This window comes from Python bivittatus, unplaced genomic scaffold, assembly GCF_059951505.1.
Source record: "Python bivittatus isolate LINGU-HERP-01145 unplaced genomic scaffold, Pbiv_v1 ctg000080_np1212, whole genome shotgun sequence".
Classification (NCBI taxonomy): domain Eukaryota; kingdom Metazoa; phylum Chordata; class Lepidosauria; order Squamata; family Pythonidae; genus Python; species Python bivittatus.
In genome coordinates, this window is record NW_028277035.1 from 49,630,713 (window position 1) to 49,641,266 (window position 10,554).

Genomic DNA, 10,554 nt, shown 5'->3' on the forward strand with positions numbered 1-10,554 from the left:
TAACAACTAAACTTTCTCTGTACAACATCACCAGAAAGCCTTAAGTGCCTACCTACTCAGCAGGTGGAAATACACATCACAGCTATCAAAAAGAAATAGCATTAATCTTTATATGGTACCATCCAAGCGGTTACAAAGGACAGAAACTAAATTCCATGAGATTTTCACATGTTTCACCCATTAGTGTATTAGGCACTATTATCAGTTCAGGCATAGATGTCACAGAAGTCAGGGCTAAAATTAGTGCAGTATCTCACTAGCTGCCCTCATCGGTACCATGCCAAAGAACAATACTGCTCTTTGTTCTTTTGCAACAAGTTGTCTCTGACAACAAGTGGTCTTGCCATCCATTGTTCCCTCACTTGTCAGTCAAGCCTGCATGCTCCTAAACCAAAACAAACCAGCCACATGGAGAGATCTGCCACCCCACAGCCTTTCCATTTGAGCATGATTTCTATTTTAAAACCAACGCACAATTTCTCCACACCATCTTCACCATCTGCAGATCTCAAATACATCCATCTTTTGTTTATGCTCTTTATGACTCTGAAGCTTTGCAGACAGTATCTTTCCATATTCATTGCTAAGTCTGTGCTAACCAATAGTTGAGCATGGAGAACTGCAGCCGACCTGTCTTCTCTGTTTGTTTACAACTGGTCAGTCCCTGAGTTACTGCCCCCACAGGTGCCAGTGCTCTGTAAGTTATCAAGCAGCCCGTTCCCTTTTACAGAGGCATGAAGAACTTTTTAGCATTTGCACACACACACATACACATAGTCCATGCGTTTTCCCACATGTATTTATATACATTTGTCTAGTGGATTGCAAAATATTCCTCCTGGTAGAGGTAATAGAAGAGAAAGACTGACTTTTGAAACTATTAAAGAGCATACTGAGTAGTCTCAAAAAGTGCTAGTCAGGAGTGGAAAAATAGGAAGCAGACACATCCAGAAACACAGGATGAATTATTTGGAACGTGAGTTCCTTCTTTTTTGGAAGCAACGGAGAGAAAATGTGAAGACGTTTTCTGAAGGTTGCAAGGAATCAAATATCTTGGAAATGTAAATTGCATTAATGTTTGTTTGTAGATATTCTATGACAGAGGAAATTCATGCAGCCCAAGAAGCAGGGAAGAATCAGTATCTGGAAATGCTCATCACAATCTGAGATTGGCATTTGCCTCTACTAGCCAATAAACCTAATAAAGTTCCATTCCTGGATGGCTTAATCCTCCTTACCTTTAGTCCACAGCTATAGCTGTAAATATCAGCTCCTGGCAAACGTATGTTTGGGATCATGTTTGGGTGTCAAAAATGTGACAGGTGTACATATTCTGAGGTGGAAAATGTACTGAGTGAATCATTAGCAATGTGCCCTATCCACTTGGTGTAAAGGTTGTGTTTCTTTTTTTTCTTTTTGTAGAATTTAAAATATTTTAAATTTGTAAAATATTTAACAAACATTTAGTCAGCATGTGGTTGATGTTAAACTTTCAGTCTGTTGGGGCATTTATTGACTTTCTGTGGTCTTGCTTTTATGATTGTCCTCTTCAATCGGTGTATGCAATATACTAAAAAAGAGAGAGTAGGTACTGCTAAAGTTAGTAAAACCAAAGTTAATAGGAATGCAAAAAAGACCATCTCCACAGTGAGAGCATTAGGATAAATACAGTATCTAAGAGTATCAAATCACATTCTTTTCCTGCCAATAAGTTTTGGTATAAAATGGTTGGATTCGTGCAAAATGAAAATGTGATTTGTATGGCTTAGCATGTTACCATATATGAACCCAGTCCAAACTACCAGTGGTTTGTAAACTCTTTTATGAGAATGCAAAGTGTGAGTCCAGCCACTGTTGCTTAAACAGCAAACCTTAATTAAAATAAGCCATGGACTAGTGGGATGTATAAACCCAATTAATACTGAATTACAACTTTTGACCTTTGGTTAAAAGAATAACCTGAATTTAAATAGCAAAATAAGTGGGAATATCCGTTCTGAATGTCATCATATGTTAAATGGCAAGGTTTCCCTGCAATAAACAATGAGGTAGAAGCCCTATTCTTTCTCAGACATTGCCTTTTTGTTTGCTTTAGGAAAATCCGGCTGTTTAATTGCATGTGTAATTTACAGCATGAGCTGTTCAAGTGCATATATATTGCCATGTGAACTTCTTTTTTCCCAATGCCAATTTAAAAACCAATCTATGATCTGGACTTATGTGGAAATGGAATAGGAGGCTTGTTTTGAGTATCAGATTGTGATTTGAGGGATATATGACCACAAACCTAGTTTCTTCATTCTACACATGTTTCCACTTCCTGAGCTACCCCTATTCTATGGTGATTGGCTACCTGGCTCTGATTGCTAGATCTCAGGGATCTAATAAACCAAGTAGATCCCCCAACATCAAGTGTGTTCCTTTTTGCATTAAGTTTTCAATGTTTAGGCCTATGACTTATTTTCCAACGTGGAGCTCAAACTTAATAATGCCTATCTTTCTTTGGTTTATCAATTGCATACACTCTCTGTTTTCCTAAATAAACAAACAAAAAATGAAAGTGACAGTAATGATACTTTGGCCTGTCTTGGGCCCATGGTTCAGGAATGGAGGGCAAGCCCTGACAAAACACAATAATATAAATGTATTAGAGAACTAGTTCCTTTCCTCATTTCTGAATTGGACTACTATCCACTAGTCCTTGCTTAGCTGGAAGAAGACGATATCAGCATAAATGTGCTGCTCTTACTACCACCATCTTTGTCCTGCCTGTTCTGGTTTACCACCCAAATGGTGGTGTCTTCAATTATGATGTAAAGAGCAAGTAAAGGAAGGGAACTGGTGGATTTGCCTGGTGTTTTTGCCCTTCCTTCCCACTGAATGTTTCCAACCAGTGGGAGAGGATCCGCTAATCACACTCCTTTGTGTGGACTGGGGTTGGGGAGGAGGTGAGTTTTGACAGAAGGGCACGTTTAGCTATCTGTCACAATGCACTCCTCTCTCCCTCCCTCTCTCTCTCCCTCCCTCCCTCCCTCTCTCAGATTTATATAGCCACCCATCTCACAAATGTGACTCTGGGCAGCGTACAATAGAAATAACAATAAAACATACCTTAAATAGCCTTTAAAAACAATAAAACATACATATAATAAGACCATGGGAGAGCGTGTGTTTTGTATAAACTTGTTTAAAAGACACCTCTAATTGTTGGCTTCTGGTGGGGGCTGCATGGTGTAACAAGGGAGAGAATTATGCAGCTCCCAGCTTCAGTATTGGTGAGCTATTAGTTGGGCTTCTTTGGAACATGTATTTTTATTGCTAAACTCATGTTCAAAAGGAACCCAACAAACACCTAATTAGCACTGGGAGGAGGGGGCCTAGTGAAGCAGCCAATTGCAGGTCTCCAAGTCACGGATTGGCTCTGAGATCTGGCAAGTACAAGTGAGAGCCTGGTTTGAAAGGGCCAGAGTCTTCCCCTGCTCAAACCAGAATGGCCTTGGAGGAGAGTCATTGCCCAGGAACTGGTGGGCAGGGAACATGCCTGCACCCACTTAAAGCAGCCAGCAGTTGAGTGCCATGTCGCTTGATGGCACCACCACTAAAATGGTCAGGGAAGTGTGCGAGGTTGTACTCATGTTTGAACTGAAGCAGGTTGTTGGCTGCTTAAGGTGAAAACACTGTTTTAATAGCAGAAGAGTGATGGGCAAGTTAAGGCTGTTTCAGATATAGGTTAAGGACAAAATGAAGGCAATGGCATACAAACAAGGCAGAAAAATGAGATTTTTGCAGCATGGCTGTCCCATGGTTAAGTGTAAGTGGGAAAGGCCCTTTGTTGTCAATGCTCAGCAGCAATACAGGGTATTACTTACAGTGCCCAAAAAGTTTCAAATGCATTTCTGGCTTCTGAAAATGATCAAATAGCAAATTCTGGATATGTGCAATTGCAAAAGTCAAAAATCCCTGGCAAATACTTCAAGGAGGAAGTTGCAGTCTCCGCTTCTCTTCTCCTTTCAAAGGCCTAGACTCCACTAAATGAGATGTGCATGGAGGAAGAAATGCACCTGTGGCTGCAGCTTTCTAACTTGAGCTTCATCGTTATTTCCAATTTCTTTTGGAGCATATTGTATCTACAAATGAATGCTGACTTATCTCTCCAGGGGTGCAAATTTGGAACCATCATACAATTACAGTCGTTCCTTTGGACTTAGCTGTCTCCTCCACATACATATTCTCCCTGCTTCTTTTTGTTTTCATTGGGACATAGCTGCTAAAGAAAGTACGACGACTTTGATGGAAACTACTCAAACAATGAGTATGGCCAGCAGAAGGTTTTATCCTCTATAAACTTCATGCATATTGATGTGCTGTGTTCAGGAAGAGCAATGAATGTTAAATCAATGTAAGACACTTTTTAAAAAGTGCTAAAATAAACTGTTAAGTATAATGGCTAAATAGTCCAATGAGTTTGTGGCTGTGTACTGCCAGCTAAGAGGAGCCTTTCCAATCAGAACACCTGGACTCAACCCCCTGTTGTCAGTGCTCTTGGAAAGAAACACGGCAGGGAGTGCCATCTGTTTTCTTTGAACCACTTTTTCACCAAGTGCTGTGCAAACATTTAATTAATTAAGCAAACATAAAGGTCTGGGAACGCACCTTCTTACATGCAAATAAGCGATAAGAGAAAAGAGAGGTAAGGCAGAGCCAGTGAAGACAACCCATTTGAAGACCACGCTTATCACTACCTCATGTTACAAGGAAATTGAAAGCTTTAGAAATAGCCAGAGCTGAATCAATATTTGGGGGAGGGGGGAGGAGCTGCAAATAGCTGTTACAGATAATTTTATTTTTGGTTTCTGTTGATGGGAGATTAAATGCTACATTAGAACAGATAAGAGACCACCAAGATTAGTTCTACATCAAAGATGCACAGAGTTCCAAGGCCCCACCAAAGGCATGGATGCAGCTCTTAAAGCCCCTCCAAAGGTTGTCAACCAATTGTAATTTTAATCTGACAGAAGGAAACTATTAAAAACATAGGAAGTAATCACATCAACTGTATTAATTCAAATTTATGTACATTTTAATTCAATCACCTTTATGTTTTGTCCTGACCCTGATCATACACACACTGTATATACCTATACCTATTCTTATTTCTATATCTACACACATGTGCATGGAAATACTCTATTTGGACTTGTTTGTGCAGGATCACACTCCACCTGATAATGCAAAAGATAACACTTAATGGTCTTATTTATAGTTGGCCAAAGAAAAACAAGGAGATATGATTCATCTGAAAACCAGAATTACTTAATATCACAGTTTCTAAATTAACCATGATCAGCCCCTACATTTTTGAAAGGAGAAGCATTTGGATTCAAATCTATCTGGATGAGATAAATATTTGTCTAGGTGCATTTATATTGTTGGGATTATTCAGTGCTCTGGGGAAGGTGCTTTCATTTTTTGATCCCTACAAAAGCTGCCATTATTCAGCTTAATTGGAAAACAGTCTAAGGTTGTTTAATTATTTCATGATCACCACACTGTGCCCCAGATTTGTATCTGTGCAATGTTGGTACTAGGTACCTAATTATATGCAAATAGAAAAACTGGTACAATATACCTAATTCATCATATTAAGAGTATCATCTCTCGCTTTCAAAAAGAACAAGTACATTTCAACTACTGATGGTTAAGAATTCAGCCTGTGTTTGGGCTGTATCACTTTAGACTTCAGGAGTAGACTTACACATGTCCTTGATTTTATTTTTGTTTAAAAATAAAATCCCAGCCAAACCAGAAAAACCTCCAAAACTTCCAAATATAAAACTAGCCCATCATAGAAAAAGGCTTTTAGCCACATTTTCTCCTTGACAGGAGACTGCAGCAAATCTTTGATATTTATTTTACTTTAGCAGAAGGCTAAGGGAAAGAAGATGTGATGGAAGCATATCAAATTGTCTAAGGAATGAATTAGTGGCATTTTCTCTCTCTATCATAACACTGGAATCCAGGATCATCCAGTGAACTTAAGTGATGGGAAATTCAGGACAAAGAAGCTTTTCTTGTCATACTGTTCATGTATACTAAGGGATTTACTACTGACATGATGACAGTTACTATCAACTTAGACAGTTTTAAATGGGATTTAGACAAACTCATTAAGAAGTATTGACAGCTGCTAGTTCTGGTGATGCTTTTCTGCTGACCAAGATTTATATAACAGTAGCTGGAAAATAATAATGGGAGAGAACTATTGTCTCTATGTCCTGCTTTGGGCTTCCCAGAGGCATCTAGCTGGCCACTATGAAGAAGCAGGATAATGGATTTAATAGGCCCTTGACATGATCCAGATGGGAACAGTGCTGCATGGCTAGTGGGATGCTAGTAGGACCCAGACATAACATGTAATCAGTATCTGGGCTGATCTTTGTAGTGAGAATCATTACGTAATATCATAGAATGGAAGGGATAGAAGATCATCCCTTTGGGTTCAGCTACCTCAACCCTCAACAGTAAACAGGAATCTACTATTACAGCATCTCCAACAGATGGCCATCTGGGTTACATGTGCTGATTTATGTATTAACTGATAACTGTTTTTGATATGCCAAGCTGGTAGCTCTGTGTTCTTGCACAAATATAGGGAGTAGGGATGGAAATTTGCCTCAGGTTTGAGCCAGTATGGCATAGACTGACTGGGAGAGTCTATATGAGTTGATGCGGTTTACAGATTACATTATCCCATGATTTGTTTTAACTGTCATTTTTTGACAAGTCCTCATGGACTGATTTGTACATAATGCTAATTTCCCACCTTTCTATGGCTCTTAGAATACTCCAGAATGGGCTGGGCCAACACTTTTAGCCTTTTTTCAGGAGACATGTTAAGGGTAAAATAAGTGCCTTACATCTTGTAAAGGTTGAAGGACCCATTTCATCTTATTAAACCCTTCTGAAAATATCCAAACACTGAGCTGGTTTTTCCTGTCTGGGGAGGATGCTAACTAGCAAAATGGATTCCTTAATGCTTGATTTTATCCTGCAATCCTTCACCAAATGTTGGCCTATCCACTTGGTGGTGCCATGATATCACCAGACATCCTCAGTAGCCCCCGGAGTCCCCTCCACATTTTAAAGGATTTTAGTTCCTGGGCATAAAAAGTTGTATACTATTGCCATTAGCCATGGCTTACAAATGACAATAGTTGCATTCACACAGTGCAGTGACCCAGTCCGAAATAAACCTAAAAACAGCCGTCACACACTAAGCCATAAAGCATGGGTGGTTGGCCTCATACAACACAATAAATAAACCTAAAATAAAATAAAACCACGGTCTGGTTTAGTGCAATATGTGAACTTGGTCTTTAGTAGAACTAGCACTATAAACCATATTCAAGATTCCTAGCCAGAACTGTCCTACCTGGATGACCATTCTGTTACCAACAACAGCAGATCACCTGCATCTTACAGCTACCAAAGAGAGATTGTTTGTCCATGATATTTGGTATTCCATTTCTATTTCCTATTATCACTTCTTTGGATAAAAGAAAGTGTTTCCCAGGTTTCACTCACCTCTAAATCATCAATGGGAAAAGAGTCAAGGAAACTGCATTTAAACTGCCTTAGGCATTGTGTTTTGTAAAGCAATGTGTACACAGTCTGTGCCCTGCGTCATCCTAAGTGAAAGTGCCACTATTTGTGGGTCACACAGAGAGAGTTATAACTCTCCTCTGAAGTGTACACATGATTAATGAAGAATAAGTACCATTTATGTTCTTCCCTTGTTGTTCATTTCACTGGACCATGGATACAGGAGCCTGTAAATCAGGGCTCAATTTCTGCTACGGTTGTGTAAATGACATAGATGCTTTTAACCAGGAATTAGAGAAATGCGTGAGATGCAGCGGTGCTTAAGGCTGGTCCTGCCGTGAGGCCAGAGTGAACCCCTTTTCTCAGGAGGACAAGCAAGGGCTAGGTAGAGGACTGCCCCCACCTCTCCCCTCCAAGAAAGAAAGGGCCTGCGTGTTGCTGGGGCTTCCAGTCACTACTGCCTCAGAGGAAACACACGACTGCTTTATTGGCTGAGCTTTAAACTTTAGGTAGCATTTTTTGCCACTGCAGCAAAGTAACTGGCAGTGGTCCAAGAGCTCTGGGGATTTGGGGCCAGAGATGCTAAGAAAGGTACCTGAATCAAAATGGTGCAACTGCTTCTCAGACCATGGCTTTGGAATACAAAATTCCTTGAAGAGCTGTCAGGTCCATTCCCCAGGAAGAGGAGATCTCCAGCATTTGCTGTTTCGCCTTGACTTCCATGTGCCTCGAGCTGGCCCCAGTGGCACCTCGTCATCATGATTTTCTAGAATTCCCAATTTACAGGCTGAAAGCTAGTGAACACCACTGTCTGGAAGCCACAGCAGGAGATAACTGTAGCCTTTAAGCTGAGGTTATTCAGCTTCCTGAAAGCATCTGATTGACTACTCTGGGATATTAAGATGCTAATTCAGCTGGTCCCATATTCTGATCCAACAAGTCTCCAAGTAGGACAAGTAGAGTTGTTTCGTGCAATGCAATGTAGGAAAGCACCACCCAAGACCCAAGATTGTTTTGATTATATGTTCTCTGGTTAGAGGAACACAAGCCCTGTTTTGTTCATGAATGAAGATTATGTGGATGATTTGTAACTTAAAACAGCCTTGGATAATTCTCAGTTGACTGCAGAAATCCAGAAATACTGTTCAGGCCAAACCTTTTGAGCTGATGAGCACATGCTACAACATGGCTGCCATGGGGGATCTATCCTCTTGGAAACCATGAATTTACCAGAATGTTGCTGTCATCCCCTCTAGTCCTTCTCCTTGCAGTATGATCCCTAACACCCATGCTTGCCTTTGTCCTTTTTTCTGGGCAGGTCCATAAGAAGCACTGAGATGCAGCTGCCTTTTCTTTTGATTTACTAGAATAGCTTATGAGACTCAGTTGGGGCCAATGTGAGTTGAACACCAAGATATCTAGAAGGCAACAGATGGTCTGGTCCTGCTGTACGCCATCCAGGATGGTAAATGAAAGAAAAAGCTATCAGTTATTTAATGTATGTATTAATTGATGGACATGGATACATATGTCAAGTTTTCCATCGAAGTCAAAGTAAGATAAAAAGTACATTCATGATTTCCAATGCCAACTGGTTTTTTTTTTTTTAGAATGGTTGAGTAGAAGTCCTGCATTTGGTAATACTGTACAGACCCTAGGGAGCTGACAAAGAGTGCCACCAATTTGCTTTTCTACCACCAACACCCCATGAGGAAAAAAATCCACAGCTTTTGCATTCATTTCCTACTAAATGGAACATCCAGACCCAATTATCTTGCTTGCAGAGCCGAGAATTGTGCCCTCAGACTCCATCCCTTCTTGCAGAATCAGGATCAAGCAACCTGCACTGTGCATCAGTGTAGGAGGTGCTTAGGACCCAGTAGACTTCTCTCTGTGAATGATAGACAGTGCTTAAAAAGGCCACGCAGAGCCCAGATGTGACAGCCTGTGCCATCCACAGTGAAGGAACAACCAGCAACTGCTACTGCAGCAGTCACAGCAGCAGCCACTCCTCCCGGCTCTGTTCCAGGTGTAGAGAATCTAACAGTGTCATTAGGAGTATGCAACACCTTCCCAGAGATGTGCATCTTCACCAACCTGTCTTTAAGGTGTAACTGCTTCTCCTACAGCAGGAAAGAACTTTGATTCCACAAACAAAGCTGGTCATTGCAAACGGTAGGACAACAGTCCTTGCTCCCTTAAAAGTGCTAGTACTAACCCAGAGATTTCACCAGTGTGCTACCCAGGAAAAAGAACCCCATGGAATACGAACATTTGACAAAGCGATCTGAAATGTCACTCAGGTGGCAGGCTGAAGTGGCTATAGGCCATGCCAGGCAGTTATGAAGATCTCACTGATCAGGAGGAAACCAAATCTGGCATTACTGCTGATCACAAAAGAACCTGATGGTGGACTGGAGTTTGGTAAGCTACTTCTTCATGGGATGTTCTGGGAAGGAAGTAGATTGAAAATTGTTGATGTTTCCAGGTTAGGCTTTTATGGTGAAATATCTCACCCTAATTCACCCTAATTTTCACCTTATTCATAGAACTGTGAATGTACCTAGATCACAAAGCTTTCCAGTGTAACCTACTATCTATTGTCTTAGCTGCCTTCCCCCACTTCTTAGTAATATGTAAAGAGAGAAGATAGTTGCAACCCCCCCTTGGATTGATATGAAGCTGTCAGCTTGGAAGCACCCTGAGCTGGAAGTGTTGGGTTCATCAGAAGCTTTTTTTAAGTGAAGAGAAAGTATAATACAACCTTTTTATTTCAGATGGGGCTTTAGGCCTCTTCTCTTTTACATTTTCCCATTTTAATTCTAGGATGTCCTAGGGTGCTGAATTCCAGAAAGGACAGAAGTATTTATAAATGTGCTTTTGTATAAGGCACGAGTGAGTCTATTAGAACACTCACCTCTGTTAAAGAAGGAAAAGTTTGAACTGAAGGGA